We start from the raw sequence: 27,290 nt of genomic DNA, 5'->3' as shown, positions 1-27,290 counted from the left end.
TACAGATATATTAAAAAATATGCTGGTTTTGGTTGTTTTTCTTTTAAGCAGTTTACATCCTCTAACAAAGAACCATATCTAACACTTTTAAAATTCAACAGGCTAGAAATTCACAGCATCTATAAACAACGTATGTACGCATCTTCATATTTATCTTATCTATTACAAGTTGCAGGAAGAAAACCAAGAGACTCTCAGGATAAGTTGAAAAAAAATCAGGTTCCCACTAGGGACTGCTTCAAAGCCCGCTTCCTCCAGTCACTCACACAAGTTGAAGGGACTTTATTTAAACCATTGCTTGAAGTCTTGCACGGCCATTCAATAAGCAGGCTGAACACCATTACTCCATTCATTTCAAATTTTTTGCATTAAGAATGAATAAAGTCTTTCAAAGGTGTCCCTTCTTAAATAGTACTGATTTCTACAGATTTTCTTTGTAATAAGTTTACTGCCTTTATTTCTTGTCATGACACTGATTTCCTATATAATGCCCTCAGAAAATTATTTTTATGTGCACTCTGAATTTTGTTTATACCAGCTATACTTTCAAATAAAACAAGTAACAGAGATTGGATAGAAATGTATAGCAGATACATTGTAGTGAAAGCAAATGTCACTTGTTTTGCCAATGAGGCTAGACCATGGGTTTATATAACAGGTAATAGAAACTCCTTTCTTAGCATGAATATGCCTTTTCTTTGTGCAGTGAGAGCAAGAAAGTACGAAATAACATCATGTCAGATTGTCCTTTCGGTATTCTTATATTTTACTGTAGCATTCTTTGTCATATGCTACCTCCATAGCCTCACAATGGGGTTGGAAAATGTATGTGTATAACACGTTTGATTTCTACATCTTAATGCTATACACAATGTGAAGTTGTCAAAATTATCTCAATGTACTATATAGTTGTGAGCACAAACACTATAAATGTGATTTCTTTGTTTCTTTGCTCTGTTTTGTTTTATGGTCCGTTTTCAGCACTGAGTATTAAGCGGCAGACAGGAGCTGTTTTTCAGAGGAAAAACTCTTTCTGGTTTGCTTTGCTCACTAACTAGAACAGATCACTACAAATCATTCTGTTTCTTATGGGCCAGTCTCTCACATACTACAGATTTGCTTCAGCTCTCCAGGGGAAGAAATGCGGCTCCTGTGGGAAAGGCCCACCCCTTCCTAGATGTTTGCTTCCTTAAACGAAAGAAACACACCCCTTACATTCTTTGAAATTTGTCCAACAAGACGAGAATTGTAATGGCACTGTATCACGGAATAACTTAGGACAAAATAATCAATAGGCAAATTTTGCTAATATTCTGTGTACTTTTTAATCAGGGGTGGCTATTTCACACCCTACCACGTGTCTCTCCCGTTGTGTCTCTCTCTGTCTGTCTCCCTCTGTCTCTCTCTTTGTGTCTCTTCCTCTGTCTCTGTCTCTCTGCTTCTCTCTGTCTCTCTCTCTGTCTCTGTCTCTCCCTCCCTCCTTCTACCCTCTTTTGCCTCCCCCCCACATGTAAGTGTAACAACTAATTAAGCTCAGGTCTAACATATGCACTTGGATCCTCAGAACACTGTATTAGTGAAAGTCAAGAATGCGATATGCACTGAGACAACCCAGGAGGCCCAGAGATGTTAAAATCTTTTGCACTTGAATTTGGAACTATTAGGAGAATGTCCCCTTTCATAACTATACTAAAGAAAAAAATTATAAAATCAAATGGCAATTGTCTTAGGTAGAATCAGAGTTGCAAGAAGTCACAGATATGCAAGCATGTCACTCACTGCTATGAGACTAAGGACATAAACCTTGCAGTAAAATTGATGTCCACTAGTGTCTACCACATGAGAGTGCCCTGTGGGTCCTGAGAAGTTATGTTCTAGTAAACCTCTTTCCACTACATAGAGACATTTTCCCCCTAACCAAGTTTTTCTTTTGCTATTTTATAAGTAACACTTATCTTTCCCTTCCTTTTATTTTTTTAACCTTTGAAATGCAATATTCACATAGAGATTTGCATGTGTGAAGACATGCAGTTAACAAAAGTTGTTAACTCTTGAGGGGGTCTTCTTAAATGAAACAATAAGCTCTTTTAACCATTTCTCATCGGCCATTCAATGATGAACTCTATCTAATTTCCAGGTCTACAAAATGGAAGATCTGCTATTTTTCATTTGCAATAATAGTGACTATAAGGAAGGATGATATGAATTTCAACCGAAGGTATAAACTTATTACACTTAGCAGAATATTGTTAAGGTCGAAGTAAACCTTCATACCATAAATCCACAGATGAAACATCTCATTCACTAAAGTATTCTATCTTATTATAGTAACGCACAGAAAATTAAACACATAAATATGAATTTTATGTATCACAGAAGATGCAGGCAGTGAAAGTGCAATGTTTACAGTTATGGATGACTCATTAGAGCTTTATTGTGGGAGACACTAGGAGGCATCAGTAGGGTAAAAAAGGACTTCAATTTTAAAAGAAGCAAGAAATTACTGTGGTGTTGGGTGTTTAGAAAGTTTGAGTTTTAAAAATGCTACAGGTAAAACAAAACTATTCTCTAACAAAGTCTCCACGTATTATATTTTCATAAAAATGATGTTTAAGTAACATTCATAAAATAAACATTAATGTATATGTATATATATATATATATGTCTCATTTACCAATAACACCTATCATGATATGTTTTGAATGCATTGAATCATAACTATGTAACTACTCATCTTGAAGAATACACCTGGTAACAGAACAACATACAGGATATTGTCAATTATGTATTTTCTGCTTAATTTTTCAATACCATAAAGATATATTAATTTTGGCAAATCTACTCTGCATTCTACACAACACTTCTGAAAATGCCTAATTCCTTTAAGCTTTATGGTAACCACTTCACACAAATTGACAAATTGATATCTGCTCAAAGAGAGTTGATGGAACTTCAAATTTAAGCAATGAAAAAACACTACTGAGCGCCTATTATTTGAAAACTGAGTTTTCTGCTGTTTAAGTGGCTCTTTATAATGACGAAGCAACAGGGTCGTGGCATAGTTATCTAGCAATCATTTCGAATCAGAGTGTCTTGCCGTTCCTTAGCAATCAGCCTTTATCTTTGCTCTATCAGAATAACATGTGAACTGTGTAATCTGCCTTTTGTAAGGTGTAGAGCGCTGTTGCGTTGGTTTTGTGACTTGCCTCTGTAATCTGGTTTGATTTCTTAAAGGTGACAAATCCCAGTCAAGCTCTACTGAATGCAGGAACAACCATGAGTCTGTGAATTAAGGCACAGTGCTGAGCATGAAATCCCAGTCAGCTCTTCTTCATATGTTACACTCACTAAGCATCGTCGATAAAGCCTTTCATTTGGTCCAAACCATCACTATATATGTGTAAAAGGAATATGCATGCTTTTTCAGTTTAGATATTCATTTGGGAGGCATTATTCTAAAAGCTGTCATTTTAAAAAGTTAAAAATTAATCAGCAATCCTTCTTCAGTCCATGCTGTGAGGTTCTGATCTTTAACTACACACTAAATTTCTCCATGTTGCTTGGAATCATGTTCTGAAAACCTTGGCTCTCTGTTTAATAACTATTTTTTGTTATATAATACAATTATTACTGTATAGACATTTCCCCATTTTTTGTCCCTTTCTGAGATTTCATAGACTCAAAAAATATATTGCACCAAGAGTTGGAAAATAAAACCCACAAAATATACTACACTAATTAGAAGAAAGTTTTAAAAGATAATGCTTACATTTGCCAAAGTGTTATTCAGCATAGTTCTCTATTAAAGAAATCTAAATACAATGAATAATTTATTAGAAAGACATAATTATATGCCGTTCAACTTAGTCACTGAGCAAGGTGAAGGCCAGAGAAAAACTAAAAAATATTTGAAAACTATAGAGTATATTGTTTTTTTTTTTAGGATTCAATTTTCAGGAATCATCAGATAGTTATTTTTTATTAGAATGAGTAGAGTTCTACAAAATTAACTTGTTTATAAAGCAAAAAATAAAGAACATTATAACAACTCTTGGTTACTGAAGTTTGCTGTGGTTAATTAGTATCTCTGCTTGGGAAAGTTAATGTTCACGATTACATACTTTAAAAATATGACTAACTTTGAAAGGGTGGAAAGTTGCTTATTATGACATGGTCATTTGTTATTTCCACCAATACCAAAAACATTTATATTAAATTAATAGCACACCTTAATATTACCCTTCAATGTATTCACATGCACACCAACTAAGATGTAAATAGCGTAGTGAATGAATGAAGTTAAAACACTGCTTCTAATAAGGAGTGTGAGAACTGCATAACACATTCTCAAACTGTGAATCATAGTAATAAGAAAAGCATTTTTTAAAAAATAAAGTTCAGCACAATTTGAAGTAAAGATAACTGCCAACTACTGGCCCTTTAACTTGGGTACCAATTTTTTTTTTAATTATATGTTAAGTATGCATCAATGAATACTTTTAGAGTAAAGATCAGAATCCGATACAGGATTAAATGTATTATCCTTTAAATAGTACAAAACCTCATTGATTTCAGGAATTTTTTTCCCACTTGTGATGGGACTTAAGGACAACTCATTTTACCTGCCATGCACTTGCTTTAGGGCTACTTTTAAATTCAATAATTAATATGCTTATACTAGATGATAATAACGTGGTTTATTGCCTGCATTTTTGTAATTGACTCAATAGCTGCACAAGCATACCATTGGTGCCATACTTATACATATTGAACTACTTTTAAGACTAGCCAAACTGACATTATTTTTTAAATTAAATGAGAAATTTTATCTATAAATTGAAAATCGGTATGGCTTCAAGGTTAAGTGTGGCTCACAGGTGGTCACATTTCAAGTCCCAGCAAATCTCTAGGGGAGGGGGATTACTATGCCCCACACAAACGTTTTTACTCTGCAACACAATTCCATTGCAAGGTGCCTGTGGAGGGAGCCGGGCCACTCTTCTGGAAAGGCATGGAAATGCGACTGGAGTTTTCTTTACAGCACTTAGAGAACACATATAGTCACGAAGCATTTCATAAGGCAGTTACCCTTAGAGTTACTATCACATTAACGATAGTAAAATGCACTTTGTCTTAAAGCAATTCTCCACCAAGGACCAGTTAAAGAACTGGCAAACAGCCTGATTCTACATACACTGTCAGCATTTACATCCTGAATGTTTTATACAGAACACATCACATCCATTTCAAAAATGTGAGGGAAAAGGTTCATAACCATAGCATCTAGAACAGTACAAAATGGCTCAGACATAACAATTTCCTTAAGAATTGGTAGCCTTGCTCTGGAAAGGAAGTCACATTAGCATTGCACTCAAACACTTGCATAATACACAATAATACAATAAGCAATGTGCTCCGTCTCTATAGACTTCCTTTACGGCCAACTTTGTCACTTAGTTTAGTAACTTTCATCCAAAGTCCAAACAGAAGGCAGGCTAAGTGACTTAGTTTTGTTTGTTTTTAAATAGCTTAATATTTCCCTTGATCTAAACAACAGTGCACATGCTGAAATGCAAACATGAACTGTGCAATGCACAGACTACCATGGCCAGGGCAACTGCTTCTGGTCCCCACCAATTAAACTCTTTCAAGCCTGCACTTTGATGAGGGAAGAGGATGCACAAAAGGTGGCCTCTGGCAGACAGCCCTGCTTTAGCTTAAAGTCATCCCAAGGACTAGTGGCTCAGAATCCAAACCCAGGGAAAACCAGTCTTTGGGGTAACTCATAGGAACATCTTTCCACAGTGAACTAAGAGCTAAATTTTAAGACAGCGACTTCAAGGTCACAGAACAGTCTGTGAAATCCTAAAATACACTAGTATCCACGTTCTCCACCCTATCAAACATGCTAATGACAGGAACTAACTTCTTGAAACTTTAAACAAACTGATGTGACAGGAAGAGTCAGATGTGAATTCAATAGCAGATGGCAAACGGATACTACTATCTAAAAAGTTACTTTCAGACACACACAAGGAAATCGTAGAGTCTAAAGAAAAGAATGCACAACAAGCCTTAACTTAAGCCTTCCAGAAAGGAGTTGGATAGATAGACCCAGTGCCTGGAAGAGATTGGTGCAGATTTCAGAGACAATACACAAGCTATTTCTATTCTTTTGGAAAAATGTCAGAGGTACTTACATGAAGGAAGACACGACCAAATTAGTCCTTGGAATATTTTCCTTTCTTAAAAGAGAGGAAGAGAAAGAAAAAAAATAACAATAATCTTTACTTTGTCCAGCCTTGAAGTGCTTCTCCACTTGATTCAAAGCTGCAGGCACGGCGACCCACACAGAACCTTCAAAGTCAATCCAATAGCAGCCCGAAGATGTCTGGGTGTACGCGTGTGCTCAAGTGTCTGTGACTGCGAGGCGAGCGAGCAGAGAGCTGGAGACGAAGTGTGCGTGTGTGCGCGCGCGAGAGGGGGGCAAGGGGGAGGCGCGCGCGGGCTTGCGCATTCGCGCGCGCACCGAAGCCGCTGGAAGAGGAGGAGGAGAAAGAGGAGGAGGAGAGAGAGGAGGAGGAGAAAGAGGAGGAGGAGGAAGGTGGAGGAAGCGAAGGAGGAGGTGGAAGAGGAGGAGAAAGTGGTTGTCTGTGGCCGGTGGGATTAAAAGTAACCAGACTCGTCCAGAAAACTGTGTCCAGGAAGGAAGTGACTGGAGACGAATGGGAAAAGGAGAGCAGCTCATAGCCTTAGATAGGTCGTGTAAAAGAGCGGGGGGTGGGGGGAATGTAAGGATACTGGGAGGGGACGCGGGGGCGGCAAGCAAGACGGAGCACACGGGGCTGGGGTTCTAAGCAGCACGTACGCTCCGGTGCTACCCCTGTCCCCCAATTCATTTTATTCTTGCCTTTGCCTGGCGCTGCCTTTTCCTTTCCGTTTCTCTATCCCAACCAGCCCAAACCGTTGCCTCTCCTCCCGAGCTGGGGAAATCATCAGTTTCACTCTTGCAAAAGGGGGGCGGGACTAGAACCTCGCAACATTTTAATAAAACAAACATACTGCAGCTCCCTCCTCACCCCTCCAGTCTCAACTAGATTGATAAATTACTCCACTACACTACTTTAATTATGTATATGGTATGCAGAATAAATCACTGAACATCAGTACCTCAATCAAGCACTTTTAAATGATAATTGCATCTTGGTGAATCAATCTTTCCATTCCTGACATTTTGCTAATTTTAGTTTTACGGTGGGGTAATGGCACATGCCATACGCAAACCTAATGACAATTCTTTATTGCATGAAAGGGAAGACAACACGGGGAGCGGCGGCTCCCTGCCTCTCTCCCCGCCGCTACAGAGGACGCTAGGCTCCTGCGCGCTCGCTCCCCCGGGGAGGCTGCAAGCCAGCTAGCAGGAAAGTCCTTCTGAAGTCGAGATCTTCCTTCTGACCAATAGGAGCGCGACCCTAAGAGCTGCTCTAGTGACTCCCCCCCCCCCCGCCCCCTTTAGATTCTCAGTAGCCACTTCATCCTTGCTCCGGTCCGCGCGCGCCTCCGTTACTCACGCGTAAAAGCCACGATCCAGGATGTCTGCAAGCCTCGATCCCAGCGTGCGCTTCCTGCCCGCCCAGAATGTATAAAGCTTTTGGCCTTGAGAGTCAGGAGGGCTAGGCTAGAAAGTGAGCCGAAAGGATCCTCCAATGTTAGTAATAAATTAATTACAAGTTTTTGAAATCTCGACTTTATCCCCGGGCCATTAACTTTCGAATCAATCTGGACAAATTTACTGAGAGGACAGCTTCCTCGGAGAATGCCCCCTCCTTCCCTCCACACCTTACTGGACTTTATCCAGGTCATTAGCAAGTAAACCAAAAACAACTTCCCAAATGCATTAGGCTCCCCTGACCGATAGATAGCGGGTGACTTCACTTATCCTGAAGAGTTTCAGCTGCACAGGAAGCAGGAGCAGACACTGATAAGAACTCTTAGGTTAAGGTTTAAGCTGTCGAATAATTTTCCATAGTAAAAATATAGGTTAACAAAGAATTGATACTTAGAAAAAAAAAAAAGGTACTAGATATCACGACCACACCTAAAAAGCTAAAGATTAAATATATCAACTATATACAAGTCAACCCTATGCATTCTCAAAATAGTGAAAGATTGCATGCCAGGAGTACTGTAGCTTGTGTAAAATATGAACATTTAATTTTTAATACTATGATTAGAGGAAGAGAAAGTTCACAGAGTACTATAATGTAGAAGATACAAGAGTAGACAATAGTAGCCCATAGAAATATCTAGCTAATTAAAAATATTTTCGAAAGTATATGTTTAACCCAGTAACTGGCTGAATTTCCCGGGAAGCTCTCCAGTAGGCCTGCAGAGTACTATTTTAATGCAGAGGGGCATTGTGCTTCAAAAAAGCCTCCTGCCTCATTGTGCTGTTTGAAGTTAGTAGCTTCTATCAGAGCAGTGGACTCAACATTTAAGCACCCTCCGAAGGAAGGCTTCATTTGAAAGCAGAAAGTTGTTTTTACAGGCAAGTTAAACTACATGGGAACAATCTTCAAACCTCTGGCTCCTTACCACTGAGACTATTAATTAGTACTGCGATTTTATTACAGGAAAGCATGACAAGCTGTCACAGAGCACAAGCTTTGTGACATGGTGGGTTTTTTGTTTGTTCTGCTTTTGAAAATGGTATCTATGCTATATTGTATTTGCTCCTCTTTCACATAGCAAGTGTGACTACCATGAGTTTATATAAACAGAACGGCATGTTTAGAGGTACAAGCTCTGAGCTTAGACATGCTGCATGCTAAGGCATACCTAGATATGGTGATATAAATAAAAATTTAGATTATTTTTAAGGTTTACAAAGATCCTCACAGAGCAAACTATAAGAAGGACCAAGAGAACTTATTCTCATAGTGCTTTAAATTAGTATAATGAACTATAATGGCCTATGTTACATGACAGAATTGATATAGCCAATACATGAATTCAATAATGCTCTTCTCCTTAATTATAGACAAAGTTTCTACTTACCACAGCACACTTCAGTTTTGATTTATTTTCCTTCAAAAGGAAACTTTTATTTTTCCCCACCAGGTGTCAAAGAATTGTTTAGTAATAAGTATTGTAACAAACCCGTATTTATCAACAATATTGTAAACATTTAAAAGTATGTCCAGTCCAGGTGAGGATGATTTGAAACTTTGGGTCTGGAATGTATTACAGCTGGCCTTTGAAAAGATAAGAGTTCCCCCTTTGTATATTTAGCTTCTTAATGATGTGTGAGCAAAGTTAAGATTAGTGTTAGTTTTCCTCACAAACCTTGTAGCTGAAGTGGAAAATAAATAAATATATATATAAGTAAATAAATAAGTAAATAATTTAGTAGTAATCCATGAGATTGTTAATCCAGAGTGTGTTTTATATTTGTCTTTAAGTAATGCCAGACACACATTATCTCTTTACTTTTATTTACCTAAACTGGTGATCCTTGCTACCTAATGGTATTCATTTTTCTTGTGTAGGAAGTATTTTGTTCTAGATGTTGAGAGACTTAGAATGCTCTATCCAGTTTGGGATTTGTGGTTGTAGATGTGACTCTGTGGCAGAGCACTACTAACTTTTTTACTTATGGTTTGATAGTTTACATTGAAAACACTAAAAGTGTCTTCCTAATAGATAAATCCTTTCTAGGCCTCGGTTTCCTGGTTTGCATGAGCTCTCCAATTTTGTTCTATGCTTGAAAATAATCATAATTATTATATCTTTTATATCAGTGGGGAGTGAAGCTAAGGATTTAATAAAAGGAAACTTTCCTTTAATAAAGAAGATGAAGTGATGGCTAGAATTGACCTGCCATTAAACCACCTTTCTCCTTACCTCCCTCTCCCTCCCTCCCTCTCTCTCTCTCTCTCAATCACTAACTCACTTCCTCTCTCTCCTTCTCCCCCCTCTCCCCTTCTCTCTCTGAATGTGTGTAATCACAAATATTCCTTTCATTAATTATTATAAGTGCTTAATTTTAAATATAAATAAACATTAGTTATCTCATCCAAGGATTTATTTCACAATGCATTTAGACACCTGAAGTTACAGAGAGCATGGTGATCGATTGTTTCAGCTCAAAGCTAACATTCCAATTTCTGTTTTGAGCCATCTTACTTCAGCTCCCTTTCTTCTGCCTCCCTACATTAAAGCAGCAGTCTACGAAAGCCCTATGCACTGGGTCTGCCTGCTTTTAAGCCTGGCCCACGCTGGGTGTAGCTCTTGAAGTGAGCTTTAAAAAATTATTTTAAAGTGAGCTGGGGCGGTTGCCACAGCAACCTACCCTGAGATGAAGAAAGGATATAGATTAATCTACCCCTCAAGATTATTCAAGTGTATAGTATTTGTTCTTCAGCCAGAATACTTTCATCATAAATATAATTGAACATGAAAATTTAGAAAAATAAAAATCCGAGAAACATGGTAAGATTCAAATTCCACAATGTAAAAGATATTTTAACCTCTTTGTAGTTTGTCCTATGATGATGTACATGGCCACCTAGGAATCAGCTTAATTGTAGTAGGCACTTGCAAAGGTGGCCCTTGGAAGGTTTTAGGAGCTCTGAGCAACCACCATGCCACAGCACTGCACATATCATAAAGAAGAGCATGGCCATTTAACTGTATCACTGTCACACATGCCAACATTTTAAATAAATACTTCAAGACAAAGAAACTGGTGGCTTTCCTTTCGTGGTAAGTTTGTGGCAGACGATAAATGTGAACACTCACCCTCTGCACTTCTTCACTGCCACAGCCATTGGCCTTCCACGCTTCACTTCATCTCTCCAGAGGTTACTTCACAGTTTTCAATGCTTTTGTTGGCACCTTAAAAGTGTGCAAGTATATTAAAAAAAAGTAGTTATCTTCTTTAAAGCTGACATTAGATTCCGGTAGATGTGATTTAAAACTTCTAAAGTGGCAACACTTATTATTTTAAAACCCAAATAATGATCAATTGTAATAGTGCCTATAACTTTAAAAGTAATAGTGCACACTTTTTTATATTTCACAGATTCATGAGGTACAGTGTTATTCCAAGCTGACCACACAGCACGCAGACTGAATTGCTAAAGAATCTGTACTATACAAAGGATTTGTTATATCAAGGAAAGATTTCATTGTAGGGTTCATTTCCTACATAGGGAGCCTAGCCTTATCTTTACATTTCTACCTTTAATTTTTTTATATCCGAATAAAAATTACAAGAAAAAAGTAAAGTAAAATTCATCATTAATCACACTAGTAAAATTTGTCAAACAGGGAGATATTTGGAATAATATCTAAGTAATGATTTGTAATAATGTCTAAACTTTTTCAGCAACAGGCTCATTTTACGCATTGCTTAAAGACCCACTTAGAATGCTTTGGGATTGTCAGGCAGTCCTGGCACATGCCTTTAATCCCAGCACTTGGGAGGCAGAGGCAGGTCGATTTCTGAGTTCAAAGCCAGTCTGTTCTACAGAGTGAGTTCCAGGACAGCCAGGGCTATACAAAGAAGCCCTGTCTTGCAAACTTTGGGATTAATGCTGTGGCTTCATCAATGTATATGGAATCTCTTAGTAACAGAACCTTTTCTTTCCAAGCAGTCTTTAGTTGTGTAGAGCATAGAAAAGCGCTCCTGTGTTCTAATCTCTGTCTCAGACTAGGTTTCCATGGCTTTTGTACACACATGAATATTTCCTTGGCTTTAACGTAGGACTAGTACCCCCACCCTACCCCTCAAGGACCAACCATGGCTCAGCAGAACAGGGACCAATATCAGTTTTCCCAATTGTCTGAGCAGGACTTTTCATAATGAGGAGTCATTTAGAAAACCTCCTCATCTGGGTTGCCATCCTTATAATTTATTTTTGATTATATTGTGTCAGTGTCAGAGAAATGAAGAATCAGGGTAGTATTTGTTTTAGGGTTATGGGAACTGAAGGACTTATATCCTTCAAGCTCAGGCCCACCATGCCTTAATCTCAACTTGGTCTGGTACTCAGACCCAAGTTTTCTGACACATCCTTTTCTCTCAGTTCTTGCTTGGCTTTAATGTATATTATTAAGTTGGGATCACGATATATCTCCTAGGACCTCTTAACCTTACTCTTCACGAAATAAAGTCTGTAATAAATTATCTAACACCCCCCTTCCAAATTCTCCTCTACAAAGTATGATACATTTTTTCTTCTTCTTCCCTTCTATCAGTAAGTGCAAATAAGACTTGATTGGTAATTTGCTTATAAGTGTGCGGCTGACTCGAAAGCATCTATGGGGACAGCTAAATTTAATGGGACTTTACATCTTCTCTTCCCATTGTTAAATGCTTATTGAAACACTGGTTCTACTCCATTTCATATCACAGGAGACCTGAAATTTAAGGCGTAGATTTCTCCCTTTAACCCTTTCTTCTAGAGACCTTACTAGGTCCGTGCTCTTTTCATTTTAACAGATCGTAACCAGGGGATGCGATGGAAGTTTGGGGTTAAAATTTTCCTCTGGCATTTGGTACCCACTTCTTTGTTTGTGAAGCAGAGGGGCTGGGATTCAGTCCGCAGGGCCCCATAAAGAGCAGACAAGGGACGCCTCTGGTTTCAGCAGCTCACTCGACTGAGTTATTGATTGCAGGCAGAAGCAATCCCTCTGTCTGATTTGTGTTGAAAGCTGACCCGCTGGCTGGGCGGACTGGAGAGGCACAACGGCTGCAACGTCACCCAATTACTGCTGGTCCTCCCCTCCGACATGGCTCTCCCCTCCTATCTGCTCTTCTCCGTGGGTCGCAACTTCCTCCCACCCACTTTTCTCCGGCAGACGGAGCTGAGGGGGTGGGGACTCTTTCCCCGGCTAGTTTCTAGAGCTCCCAGGCTGCTAGTGTGTGTGTGTGTGTGTGTGTGTGTGTGTGTGTGTGTGTGTGTGTGTGTGTTGAGGGTAGAAGGGGGGGCGCTGCGTGTGCCACGTGAGTGAGCCCCGGGACGGGCGGAGGAGGCCAGAACTGCCAGAGCGGGCCTGGGTTCACAAGGGTTGGGCATGATGTCTTCAACAGCGGGACAGGAAAGGGTGTGCCGGCATGCTTTCGGCTGGAGAGTCTTGGTTTGGGAGAAAGAGACTGGTGGTGTGCTGATAAAGATGGAGCGTGATGGGCTCCAGAGAATGGAGGAGGGCTCAAAGGCAGTGGGTGTGCTTTGGAAACGCGCGGTGGTGGCGCTGGTGGAGTTTCTAGGAGGGTCTGTTTTTTAGGATCCCAAGAACATTTCTTCCCAGGAACTGGAGATGAGCTTTGAGAAATCTCCATAAACATGGGGGGGGGGGGGAGGGGCGGGGTCTGGAAAAGGAACCCATCACCCACACAGCTCACAAAGTGCTGGCATGAGGTCTGTGAGGTCTGCGTTTCTGGCTACCTGGTGCATCATAAGCACTTTGCAATCAGGAAGAAAAAGAGGGTCTTTGGGCAGGTCCAAACTCCCTGTCCTATAGCATCCTGGATTTGTAACAAATCTTATAGACTAATAGGAAAAGAATCATGGCCCCAAATTAGCTTTAAACTCTAATTAAGCCCCTAGGTTCTCAGAAATATTTTTAAAACCTTAAAGCCAACCACTAACTCCAGAAGGTAAGCTACCTCTGTGAGTATATGCAGGTCATGGTATATTAAAGATCACAAAGTAGAAAGAGAACTAGGATGCTAAGGAAAATTCACAGCAAACCCGAATGAGAAGACTTTCTTTCCTCTTGCACAACTTTCTTTTGTTACCACTTGGAAACAGTGTTGGGATATTGTGCAAAAATAACCATCAGGAGATGCAGAATCTTGTGAGGTTCTTTGCTTGTCTAGGGTGCTGAACCAAAGAGAGCAAGTGTAGTAGAGAGGATACATCAATGGTTTAGACCACAGGGCTCTACACCTCTAACCCAAAGAAAGATGTGTGTTCCCTACAAATAGGATAGATGCTAGACTAACACTTGGCCTTCCAAGTTAATCAAAACTAAAAAAAAAAATTATTCCTTCAATCACATTGTCCATATTTTAACTGCTAAATAGGCCTGTGTGGGTAGTGGGACCTCTGAGGTAGGCATAAAAATATGCCTTTTATTACATGGAGTCATTCTGCCATAGTTTTAAGGGAAAATATTCGCTTAAAACTGCATTATGTTATGTTGATAACAGGCAGATTTCTAGGATAGTCTGCATTTCTAAGGAAGTATATTACATCACATTGGCAGCAACGTGAAAAGTTTTAAAGTCTGAATTTTAGTGTCTTGCCTGCTGAGAAAGATACTGGGAAATACCCAGTCCATGTACCTTTTTGTTGCTTTTAAATAAGGAAGGTGGGTCAAACTCAGAAGGCCTAAGTGATCCACATCTCTAAAATTGGAACGAAGCTTAAGTCTTCTGATGGGTTCAGTATCTTTTCTGTTGACCAGGACATCTTGGCTGGCTTGGCCAGGGAAACTGACTGTACTAGAAGGTGCCTTGATAGCTTTTAGGTAGTTTTTTTTTTTGTTTTTGTTTTTGTTTTTTTTTAAGAGAGAATGCCTCTAAGCATTCACCCTAGAGAAAAATGCATTTCATAAAGGATAAGCTGCATGAGGACTAACACTGTCTCCCAAACCTAACCTGCACGATTGATAGTGTCAGACAGCCACATAATGCTTTTGCAAAGAGAACAATTGAGATATAATACTGTGTTTACTTGTACTTAAAACTTATGCAGAACTAGCATTATGCTTTTAAAATAAATGGTAAGCAATATAAAAGTAAAAGAAAAAGGTGTTATCTGAGGTGAGACTTGCTAGCCAACTATAATCCTCCTCACATTTGGTAAAATTATCTCATTCACTGACTTCACAAAGGAGGGATTTGGTCTGAAATGTTAACAATGTAAATAATGAAATTACAACTAATACTACATAAGATGGGTAATAAACAACCAGTGCTATCAGATTTTAGACTGAGCATAAACTTTGGGACTTCAATAGGTTGCTAGGGGATTCATTTTGCTGTATCTGTTCTTTACAATTTTCATTGTTAGCTCATGTGAATGTTCATATTAATTCTGCCCATTTATGGTACATTTATGGTAATTAACCCTTAATGAAGATGATCTCTGTTCACATCAACATATTCACTGATGGAAAATAATGCTAAAATGATCATTCTTTTGAACATTGGACTGATCCATATTTGAGCTAATATCTATGTCTCATGTCAATTTACCGTTTGCTCATGTTTGAAAGGATTCTTGGCATACTACCTGAAATCTAAGATGCTATATGAAAATGCCTCAGTGCTCTGCAGACAATGAAAGTCTCAGCTTCTCCATAGCTGTTCAGCTTCTCCATAGCCTACAAGTGAAAAGGCTGATGGGACTCTGAAGTGAATATAGCCAAACATCAACTGAGGGAACACAGGCTAACTGATCACTCACACCCCAAGCTTCTTGCTCGGTGACTTGGTTTCCTCAGGTATACTCCACATGTGGACTCTAGTGTGATATCATCCATGCTTTGCTATGAGGAATGAATGAGCTGCTTGACAAGGAACAGGGCTGAGAAAACAAACTGCAGTAATTCTGTGAGAACAATTCTCACTTCCACACTTCCAAGTCCCTACTCACTCCTGCAGTGGTTGTCATAGAAAAGTAAGTGGGTCATCAGAGACTTGAGGATTGATTCAGGATGGGGACAGGTCTGAAATTTTACCTTTGAAGAATTGGAAATCTCTCTAGACTTAAAATCCTGTTTTCCTGGGTCAGGTTGACTTTTTCACAGGTGTGTGGTCTCCAGGCTACTTTTAGCCCTCGTGGCGGCTGCTCTCTGCTTGTTAGCTGCCTTGTGGCTGAAAACGCACCAGATGCTCCAAGCCCATCCTTTTCACCCCAGTTGACCTTTGGAATGCAGTTGTCGGCCAAGAAGACACTGATATCCCCAGTCTCCTGCTAGCAGATTCTTTAGGGCAGTGGCTGCTCAGATAGTCTCCTGATGTCATTGCAAATGTCTGATGGCCATCTATGGCAACTAGACTGGGCACAGGCCTCCTGGGAAGGGGGAACTCATGGAATGCCTAATGTAGCATTCTGTTCAAGAAGGATCTAAGGGCAGTACTCTGTTCTGCTGCATGTGTGCTAGATATCACTTCTGCATTACACTATACAATATGAAAAACATGGCCTCTCTGGACTGTTAGTAATGTCTGGAGTGGGACACTCATTTGTCTATTGGTATAAGTATATATTACAGAAAAACCCGAATCAGTACATTAAAGAATTTTTTATGAAGTGTTCATGGTAACATTTTTATTAAGAGAAAAGGAGTCTAGAAAGAAGGGGCTAGCATGACAAACTGTGTTCCCTCTACCTTTTAATGTAATTTTGAATGATTATTATATTTATAAATGAGAGTATATATTCTTTTAAAATATCTTATTTATAACCTAAAAATTTAAGTTAAGCAGAGTAATTTAAGAAACTTAAATTTTTTGTTAAGATAGAAAGAAATATGCAAAATATCTGCTTCCAATAGGTGTTAGTTCTATGTAGATTGTACATAGGTATATACATAATTATCCTAATATTCTCACTTCCTAGAAAGAAGGACATTTTTGATCGTTTTGGATGAAAGTTTCCTAAATATTTTTGGAATACGGTGATAATAAAGGCTAAAATGTCAACAACAGAAAGAAAATAAATGTAAATCAGTGGCTAACAACAGTCTTCTTGCTGGTTTCGTCTTTGAGCCAAAGACCCAAACCAATAGATTTGACTCGCCTTTGCTCTATTTATATTTGAGTCTTTCAAAGCAATTATATTTATAATCTAGGTGTAATACTTGAGATATATACTGAAAAATTCAATATTTTTAGTATGTATATAAAATACTTCTCATTTTTATGACCACTTGCTACATTTTAGATTGCACCAATTACTCTATAAATGTTATTACTTTTATCCAGACTACAGCCTTTTTAAATGCTTTTATTATTATCTCTATCTGATAGATTTTAAGAACAAAAATGTAAACTAATGCCTTACTTTGTCTGCTCAGATAGTCCATAAATGTCAAAGGACATGAAACCAGGCTTATTCACTTCCAAAACTCTGTTCTTAACTATGATACTTTTGGAAAATCAAATTCAGCAGGGATTGATATAATCACACAACTGGAATAACTTCTGAAAAATACATCTATTCACAGGTTATCTGCTTCACAGTGGCTACTCCCAGGCACTAGTCACTCACAGGTATTTTTGCTTGAGTCCCTTAGAGGTCTCCTTAGAAATTTGCTTTGTATTCTTTAGAAGCATCTCTGTGCTAAAGAATCAGTGTTGTTATTGTTGACTTTTGTTGTTGTTGTTGTTAAAAGTAAATCTAAAGCACATGTTTTAAATAAGGTGAAAACGAGGATTTGATCATAAAGCATCAAATGTTTGACATTTGGACAATAAGCAGACATTGAACTACAGATAGAAAAGAACAATTTCAAGCTTCTTTCTGGAAGGAATGTATAGCCTTTGAAGACAGAGGTTTGATGTGCAGCATTGGCCAAGTCTGGAAGTCAGTGCTACTAATCGATAGGTATATAGGAGATAGGATAGGAGAGGTATATAGGAGATAGGATAGGAGAGAGCCAAAGGCAGAGAAAGGTAAACCTGACAGGAGATTAGAACCCAGATTTACCAGAGAAGATGGACCTAGCCCTAACAGTTTGCTGAAAGAAGGATATGAAATTTTATTTTTGCCTGGCCTATAGAAAATGTCCAATAAAGTATTCCACATTTTTATTTCATCTTCAACTGTCTCTCATGCCCCTTAGAAACATATTACTACCAGGTACTTAATGATATTTAAAACATGTACTCTTTTCTCTCAGGTTTTGTACTTTAACTATGTCATTTCATGATTTCATTTGATATTTAAAATAAAATATATTTATGCTAGTATGTTGATTAAATCAGCACATATTACACTAAGATAATTCATATTTTATGGGTGGTAATATTAGCCTTGTCAGTGCTCTGGAGAATATAATTTTCTTTTATATTCATACTAGGTTTTATCAGATTCACATAAGTGAGGATAATGCTTACCTAGAGTAAGGATCGATGATTGTGTATTTTGGTTATCTCAGAAACCTTGTTAAGTTGCTTAATGAGTGAATAACATTGCATTTGGACTTAGGAGTCTGCACATAAGTGCACAGGATGAGTCATTTTCTACAACTCTGAGATTTTTGGCTCCTATGAAGTCAGAGATCTCCCCTGTGTCCCAATAGCCATGTGATGTCACTGAGACTTGTCTGGCAGTCGTGTAACATCACCAAGGCTTGCCCACTTATGCCCTTCCCTTCATTCACGTTCAACTTGCCCTTCTTTCACCTTGGACCGCTCATCTCACCCAGTAGCACTTTTAAAATCAATAACAGCTCCATTGTGAGTGTCTCTACTTCTTTTTGCCTTCTACTGATGTGACTTACAAGGTCCTTTCATCCTCAGCAGCCGGGTAAGCCCCAGAATTCCCATGGATTATATTTTATCAGAATCTGCTGCTTCCACTGACTTATCCACAATACACTATCAACAAATTACCTCTTTAAGTGAATATTTTTAAACTTTTAAGAGAAAAACCAGTCCATACATTTCCTGCTGTGTTTCTAAAGGGGCTTTTATGGCCTCAAGTCCATTCCATTGACAACCACTTAATAGTACACAAGGAAGTAAGGGCAAATGCACAGGAAGGACTTGAGGAAAAAAATTATTGCTTCTGAAAATGTTAGGTTGGAAGATGAGCTCTCTGCCAGCTCCTTGAAAACCCATGCACTTGCCCTTCAGATTCTTTAAATTCCCATCCTGTTTGCTTCTCTCTCTCCATATATATATATATATATATATATATATATATATATACATGAGTGACACACCAACTAAATAAAAAATGTGTGTCCTTTGTGTTATAGCTTCGATGTTCTCATTTAGCTTACTGCATGTATATTCCTTTTTATTAAAAGTCATTAGATGTAAAATTATTAGTTACTCAGTAATTTCTTGAAGGGAATTAAAGAACCCTCTATAATAAGCACTTTTTCTTGAACAGAGGGCATACTATTTAGGAGCGTTGAAAGGTCAAAGGGCAAAATTTGTTATGCCTTATCTCTATCTTCTCTATAAAAATCACAAATAGATAACTTTTTGTCAAAATAAGATAAAAATGGAATAAAATGAAAATGAAAACAAAATACTCTCCAACTTTGTGTGGTCACATAATATGAGTGACTGGAGAGATTTTTACCAGGCCAGTGAGTTTTGTAGTAATCATCATCATTCTGAGGGGACTGGAAAGAAGAGGGCTTGTCTTGTGTCAAAAATTTCATGAGAAATTTTTGCAACATTTTTTTTCTCTTGACCCCTTTAGCAATCAATAGTCAGTCAACGTATGGCTTCCCTCTTCTACTTTCTCTTCTTTTTCCTTTTCTCCTCCACTTCATCCCTTCTATTCTTTTTATTTCATCCTTCATTTTCAGTTATAAATTTCTTCTCAGTTGTCAGTACAAGGGTCCTTTCATATTAATGACCAAGTACCTTTTCTGTGTAGAATTATTTTCATTTTAGAACTATGGGATAGTTCTAATAATTTTTTCAAGTCTTTTAAAACCACAACAGATTAAATTCCTCAACAAAGGTCTTATACTGAAAATATTGTTATATAACTTATGTGATATTTTTCCTATTCATCACTATAATGATGATTCATAATGAACAAAAATGGTTTGTTTCATATATTGTCTGTGAAAGATTTATATTTACCATCCATATGTTCCTAACTCAGCCTTACATAGCTTTGAGAGTCTAGTCTATGTAGCCTATGGATATAAAACAATTCACCCAGAAGAAAATTAAGCCCACTGCCTCTCCAGATCAGCAGTAAGCATTCTTAGAGTGTTCACTGTCTGTCTTCTTTTGCTAAAATAACTTTCCTGAAGAGTTAGTTGAAGCCATTTTGTCTACTTAAAACTACATTATTTAGTGTCTTAAATTAGTATAAGACTTGAATAAGATCAAGACTTTGCTCATTTTGAGGGATATTTATCATTTGCCAATTCAAATATAAAGGTGAATGAATTACATTAAGCAGTGTAGCATTCAATATATTAGACAATGATTAAAAACAAAAGGAACATTTCTAGCCGTAGCCATATGTTACTCTTAGTCTCTCAGGATATGGGCTCACACTACTTGGCGTTTTCTAGCTCTTTGGGCTGTAAGAACTAATGTTGCACTCAGAAGATTTGAGAGGATAATTGCAAGCAAAGGTGAAAGACCTCAGAATCAATAAGAGTTAAACCCTGGCTATCTGAACCACTCCTTGTCCATGAACCCACCATCTTTGAAAGCTGCATTTGAAAATTGATTTAATAACCAAAACAACAACAATAAAACAAAAAACAAAAACAAATTTGAGACTGTCTCATTGCATATCCCTGACTGTCCTATAGCTTGTTATGTAGACCAGATTGTTGTCATACTTGTAGAGATCTGCCTCAGCCTTCAGTGTGCAGCTGGGAACTGTCATGCATGCTTTAGGAATCTTCATTTCAAATGGCTCCTTAGAGATCAAGTATGATGTCATTGGCCTATAATCCAAGCAGTTGGAAGGCTGAGGCATGAGTATTGCCTGAATTTGAGGCTAGCCTGGACTGCAAGATTCTCAAAAAGAAAAGAAAAATGGAAGAAAGGAAAGGGGGGAGAAAGAGAGGGAGAAAGGGAAGCTAGTCACTTACATTTTGTTATATGCTCTTGCCTTCTGGCAAGAGTATTATAAGAACTGTGGAGTCGTTTGTTTGTTTGTTTGTTTGTTTGTTTTTTGTTTTTCGAGACAGGGTTTCTCTGTGCAGCCCTGGCTGTCCTGGAACTCACTTTGTAGACCAGGCTGGCCTCGAACTCAGAAATCCGCTTGCCTCTTCTTCCCGAGTGCTGGGATTGAAGGCATGCACCACCACTCCCGGCCTGTGAAGTCTTTCTAATGCTATAGCTCCTCCTTCTCTCTGTTACTTTTTTTCTTTCAAGCAATCCCAACAAGTGTATGAACTCCTTTTAACATAATAAGGACAAGAGTTTAAGCTAAATGAATTGTTTCAAGACCCAGTTTTGCTCAGATTGTACACAAACAAAAAGACACACTACACATAACATCCTCATTGAAGACTGCTCAATAAAAGGTGATTAAGCAAGATGGGGAATTTATATGAATAATTTTTATTTTCTGAAATATAATTCTTTTTTCCTCTTTTTTTTTCCCTTCAACTCTCCCATGAAACCCTCACTCTCAATTTCATGGCCTCTTTTTCTTTAATTATAGTTACATGAATATATGTAAATGAACACACACACACACCCACTGTCTTCCTAAATGTAACCCTCCTCAGTCTGTATGTGACTTGTGTGTATGTCTCAGGGATGACCTCTTGGTATCATCTGGGGACCTAAATTACTTAATTTGTGGTTCATTTAAAAAATATATCTGAGTGAAAACCTTATTCTTGGATGGAGTCCTGAACCCTTAGAAAAACCTGTAAAGTGGGCATCAAATGGAGGGATATTTAACATTAGAGATGGAGCACAGATGTGATTGTAACTGTGACTGCCAGTTTCTCGTGAGCCTAAACTCACTGCAGATAAGGCTAGCAATTGTCTCATTGACTTGAATAGAGGGACCTGACAGGAAGGAGACTTTCAGATGTTCTTAAGAATTTAGTAATTGGATTTGCCTGCCCAGAAACCAGAAAAGTCCTTCGCAACATTACCATCTCCTGGAATTGGTTGCTCAAGCCTTCAAACTCTCTCCATACATAACTGCTGTCTATCCAGGCCCTCTTCATATCTAACTGCTGCTCTTAGTGCAGGTATCTTTAGTGTTTCAGAATAGAACATCTTTGACGTAATGTCTTTTTGTTTGTTTGTTTTTATCTGACAAAACAAGCATTATCATGTTGGCTTATGGCAATTACGTGTCACAACTATTTTTACTTAAATTGTTCCTTCCATTTCACAAAACTGAAAATATGAAATGTTCATTGGATTTTCACCCAGTTTAGCTATGGGAATACATACTGAACCTCAGAGTTCCATGTAGTGATGTAATGTTGAGATGTGTCCTTTCCTGTAATGAAACCAAAGTCCTCTCCTATGTGCTTACTCAGAAATGCTCTGCAGAATGGTTTTGTTTCACCATTTAACTTCCCAGCTCCACACCAGTTTGAGATTTCCCTCATTTGGGGGACTCATAGCAATTTGGAGAACACAGGACAGGCCATTCTAGCTAGAAATGCAACAATGGTCCAGAGTCCTTTTGGGACACCTCCCATGAAGCAGAGAGAATACTGCCTTGGTTAGGTGAAGCGCCTTGTCTTGTGGTTTGTATATTACTATCCCCAAAGCCCCAATTCACTTAGGTGTGTCACAGAGATTAGTGATTTCTTTTTGGTCACAATAGTATATAGCAGAAACAGGGGCTAGGGCTCTCATCCTTGCACTCCTGCCAGGGTGGTCTTTGAACCGTACTCATCAGCTCAGGAGAAATACTTGTGATCCTTTAGAAGTAGATAAGGGACAGCTCACTTTCCTTAAAACTCTTTGAGATGCAAGAGAATGACTAAGTTTCTTTGTCCATCCTGTAATTTTGTGTATTTTGTTTTGATGCCCCTATTTTCCACAAATAAGAACATAGCTGGAGATGGTTATATTTACTTCTCTGTTGATTAATTTGCTTTGCAAATGATTTACATGCTGATATTGCATATTGTCAAATGATCTGCTGAACAATGTCTGATGTTACTTTGGACCAAATGTAATATAATGAGCAAATAACATTTATAAATTTAGGTATGAAATTTAGTTGTTAAGTGGCGATATTAGTCATAGAACTATTGATTACTTTAAAACAATCTTTTGGAGAAAACAGTAGCCACCATTTTTATCAATATATCATATCAATATTTTAAGTTTCTCTCCTGTTTTGTTTTGGTAATTTGTCTGTGTAATAAAGTTTCACTTCTTACCTGCAAGATCGGCTCTAAAGGCCAAGGATAAGATATATTCCTTGAAAATCAGAAAGTTGTATTGTAATCTGAACAATTTCCTTTCTAGAGGGCAGAAAATGAGAGTTTATTTGAATATCGATATTCTTAATCTTGACTGAACCCATTTATTGTACAGGATCATCAACAAACATATCAATAGTAGTTGATATAATCAATAACATTTGAATTGATGTCAAATACATATGTTAATAAAATGCTACTGAATATTATGGGTTCTGAGCTTGCTAAGACACACAAATGAAGCCTTTGGGCTGCACTTTGTTTTGTTTATTAGCCTACACACATCAAGTGAGTTAATTGCTGAATCAGCTTTTTAGTATATTTTGCATTATATACTATATATATATATATATATATATATATATATATATATATATGGTTATGTTCTGGTATATTTAGTGCTTTTAATTGTTCTCTAAACTTTCAGAAAGATAAGGCTAAATTTTTGCTTTCTATATTCATTTTCCAAAGCATATGATTGTGATTTTTAAAAATTATGTTATTTAAAATACATTTGTATTTCTCATTGTATAAATCAATTTGAATGATAAAGAAGTTCAAAAGGGCACACTTCAATTATTCTTAATGCTTTTTCCACCATTTAATATGTCCTGGTAAGCAAATATATCCTTGTATAGGTATTGTTTAGTAACTGAAAAGGTTTTGAAAGCAGCTCTACACGTGTAAGTTTTCACGTGATACGTTTCATCTGTCAGTTTGATTGTCCATATTACTGAAATCAAAGAAAACTGAATATGGGCCTGAGAGACAACCCAAATCTGGGTCTACCTCCTCACACCAGAGACTTTGAGTTAGGTTCAGTTTTATTCTTCTATGGAATTACTTTAAAATGAGAAGTTGGAGCTTCAAAGCCTGCCTCATGTGGCTTTTAAGGATTTCACGAACTCAAGAGTAATCAGACTCAAGGACAGCTACCTATCTAAGACACCACTGCCTGGGTGCTTAGTATTTTGATCAGTGTGTACATGAGTCTGACAATTCCTTTAAGGAAATTAACTCTGTCTACATATGAAACATGTATAGACTTGAAAAGAAATTAAACAAGTAAGAAGGGGTGGAAAATGAATCCACGAGGGAAGATGGATGCTAGACAGAAGCCACCGCTTTCCTTTTATTTGTCTTGTCCATAGTTTGGTTATTCTGATTTGTAAACTTACTGGCACCACGCATTATCAGCAGGGTGAGCAACATGCAATTTTTATCTTTATTAAATTACATCTGGCCTGTGGACAGATGACAGTTGTCAGTCAGGTGTCTGGTCAATGAGGAGGTACATATAAAGCTGCCAAAATAGCTTTTGCTTCTTTAAATACTTACAAATAAACTATTTTACATGGAAACTCTGTTGCTTTAGATTGACTAGATGTCTAGTAACCACAGTTCATTAATAATTGTTAATTAATAGAAAAATCAACAGCTTTCTTATGAATACAGAATATGAACAAAACAATCTTTTGAGTGGCTCTCTGAATCAGGAGAATGATTAAATTCCCACCCCTGAAATAATTATCTTTATGTTGTGAAGATATATTTCAAGTAATCTTTTAAAGTGGAGGGCAGATCTGACTCGGTGTCATTTTAAGCTGAGATTTCTCACTAAGGCTTACTAAAGAAACCAGTTTGTATACATCGGAAGAGTTGGAGTGAGTATTTTGTGACCTGGTATTGAAGATTTAGTATGAAAGAAAAACATATCACTGTGTGGAAACAGGGGATTAAGGCCTCTGATAATTCAAAAAAAAATGTGGACTTTTTAGACAAAGTCTGAATTCCTGGCACAATGAAAATGATACATTTTTAGATATTTTGTATAATTAGACTCTACCTAACATCTTAATGTAGGTTCCACTACCCATGAAAAAGTTGACAGTCATAACCAATAGTTTGGCAGGAGTTTTTATGTTGTTTTATTGCTGTTGCAGTGTTTAGTAATGAGAGTATGATAAATTTAGCCAACACTAATACACATGAAAACTTAATAAGTGTAATTCCAAAGTAGACCCAAGAGCTTATGATTTGTAAAAAACAATTTTCTTCTCCAAAGGCAAGTGTGCTGGTTCTTTAAAAACAGAGAATTTAACAAACCAGAAAATATCTTGCTTCACATGTCTTATTCTTTAAGAGACTGATGAACGTTTTTTAAAATTTGGTATGTCTGGTGATTTCCATCTCAGAATCAGCAATAAGTCTGACAATGCATCTGTGAAAAGAGCAGTGAAGCCCTATGCGAAGCCTTAAGTAAAGATGTTTGATAATCTGGAGATCATTATACACGCCATCCTTTATAATAAACAGTAAATTGGAGTTTCAGTGTTTTAAAAATACATATTTCAGAAATGCATGTAGATGAGACTACTATTTTGAGTGTTAGATTTTGGGCTAGAGACCATTTTTGGTCATTAAAAATATTTTTTTTTCGTATTTTCAAAGGGAAGTTAAGTCTCTTTAAGAAAATATCCATAAGTTTATATTATGTCCAAACCACACTTAATTTAAAAATATTTTAGATAAGATGGTCATTAACAAAAGTCAGATTTTATATTTTTCCCACTTTACAAATATGTATTAAATATGTAGATTGGAAATTATTTATGGCACCATCAGAGTAAAACATTTGCTTCATAGTCTTAGTCATTTATTTTTGTAGAAGCTTTTCTCTTCTTAAGTACCAATCCTACCCCCCACAGCCCAGAAAATTGATTTTAATGCATAATAATTTATAGCATTCTTGATCAATGTATGCCGTTGTGTCTTTTACATTCATTAGCCCATGTTGCTTGTGAATATGGAATTTACTTATTAAAATGGTTTCATATGTTTGCTATGTATAGTCCCTAGCTTTGAGCTGCTTCCTTGCTTAAATAAATGTTTTCAATTTGCTATAATACAACAATGTGTAGAGAAATGCTGTGAAGCACAGTTAAAAGAATGAGTCCTTGAAATAGAATCACTTTTTAAAAATATGTCCTAACATGTGCTCTCATTTTTCCTTCTTTTGCATTAATTAAAATCCTGTTCTGAAAAAATATTTTTACCAAACTTTTGAATTCACAAAATAAAAAAATACTAAGTTATGTATACGTACTAATTTTGGAAATAAATGATGTAAAAACATGCTTTATTATTTCCTTGATCATCTATTCTAAAGATTTTATTCTTTAAAAAAATCCCTGTTAAAAATGAGAAAATGTTGTTCCTTTTAATTATTAATTATTCTGTTCACTTAGATGTTTTAAATGCACATTAGATAAAATTAACTTTGTATTTTAATCATCTTCTTATAATGTGTACACTCCTAATAGCACATGGAATTTTTGAGGAAAGCATGTGCCATTTCACAATTTAATTTTGTAAATTCATTGGAAAATCACATTTTATTCAAAGAAGATCAGAACTAGATAAAAATGAAACTAAAATGCTATTGTGTAGTCTCATGTAATAAGTGTGATGAACTCGTTATTCTCACACATTTAAAATAGTAATCAGAAAGTAATATTAACTCTCTCTCTCTATATATATATATTACAAAATGCTCATTTTATTATCTCAAAACCCATCAAATGTTGTTGGCGTTGTTTTGTGCACCTAGCAACCCCACTGTTGGGGAGGTTGGCTCCATTTCCAGCTCACTCATCATCAGCCTTGTGAACAGAGGTACCCCAGCACTGTCTCCTCTAAGAAAACGAAATCAACTTTTAGAGATTAAAAAAAAGTACATATTTTTTGGCAATTGAAACTCACCAGTGCCTTTCTGCTTCTCCAGGAAGTTGTTCCCGTCAGCACCTGCTGAGGGCTTTGTTGTCCAAACTCTGACAGGTAAAAAAATTCCTGTAGAATAAAGCCAGACCAGCTGGCTTTGAAGAGAAACCCCCCAGTTTGGGCTGCGCTCGCCTCCTCTCCTTTTCTATGAACACCGAAGCTTTGCCCCCTTGATCGTCAAGCGGTGAGATGCGTGATCCCTCTGCACAAGTGTCTGGCAGGCCAGGGTGCACCTGTTCATGTCACTCTGGAGTAAATTTAGCTGTAAAGGTATCATTGACAACCAGACCTTTGTCAGTGCTGGCAAAAGAACACAGAACTGCTCTCTCCCCACCCCAAGCCTCTACACTGTTAGTTCCAATGGAAA

At 37.4% G+C, this 27,290-nt stretch overlaps 1 protein-coding gene across 32 annotated transcripts in view; it reads right to left on the bottom strand.

Annotated features, from left to right (window-relative positions):
- The window catches only part of Mef2c (myocyte enhancer factor 2C), a 163,063-nt gene extending 135,798 nt beyond the window's left edge, over positions 1 to 27,265 (bottom strand). For 8 of the 32 annotated variants that reach the window (NM_001347567.1, NM_001347576.1, NM_001347580.1 and 5 more), the window contains exon 1: positions 6,202 to 6,539. The gene's annotated coding sequence lies outside the window, so the exon portion shown is untranslated. Of the gene's footprint in view, positions 1 to 6,201; positions 6,768 to 7,572; positions 7,825 to 10,801; positions 10,898 to 26,905 lie in introns of those variants that run through there. The other 24 variants (NM_001347572.1, NM_001347564.1, NM_001347571.1 and 21 more) reach the window with 15 other exon arrangements.
- Positions 27,266 to 27,290: the final 25 nt, after the last annotated feature.

The sequence above is a fragment of the Mus musculus genome, chromosome 13 (assembly GCF_000001635.26).
Source record: "Mus musculus strain C57BL/6J chromosome 13, GRCm38.p6 C57BL/6J".
Taxonomy (NCBI): Eukaryota; Metazoa; Chordata; class Mammalia; order Rodentia; family Muridae; genus Mus; species Mus musculus.
The sequence above is the reverse complement of the archived record's forward strand: the minus strand, read 5'-3'. Positions and strand labels throughout refer to the sequence as shown.